The sequence below is a fragment of the Spinacia oleracea genome, chromosome 6 (assembly GCF_020520425.1).
Source record: "Spinacia oleracea cultivar Varoflay chromosome 6, BTI_SOV_V1, whole genome shotgun sequence".
NCBI classification, from domain to species: domain Eukaryota; kingdom Viridiplantae; phylum Streptophyta; class Magnoliopsida; order Caryophyllales; family Amaranthaceae; genus Spinacia; species Spinacia oleracea.
In genome coordinates, this window is record NC_079492.1 from 47,372,664 (window position 1) to 47,373,076 (window position 413).

Sequence of the window (413 nt, forward strand, 5' to 3'; positions counted from 1 at the left end):
TCAATCCGAGTCCAACTTATAAAAGTAAATGGTTCTATTTATATAACTTTAGTAAAAACCTCAATTAAGGAAAAAAACAAGAAAATTGAAAAACAATTAAACATAAAATGAAAAATAGTATTATTCAAGAAAAAGAATGTGGATCCAAATCGAAATCAAAGGATAATAGGCAAATCGGAATCAGAATGAATTGGAACTCAGACTATTATTAGAATTGAAGACAGGTTCTTGGTTAAGACTGATTAATGGACGGGACGGGTCGGGCCGATAGTAAGTAGGCCATTAAACGAGCAAAAAAGTGAAAAAAAGAGCCTATCAGCCGAATGAGGAGACGCAACCTTTGAATCAATATCGAGTCGGTTTATATGTTCAACCTTAATTGAAACACAGTCAAGGTTTAACATTCCAAAAGC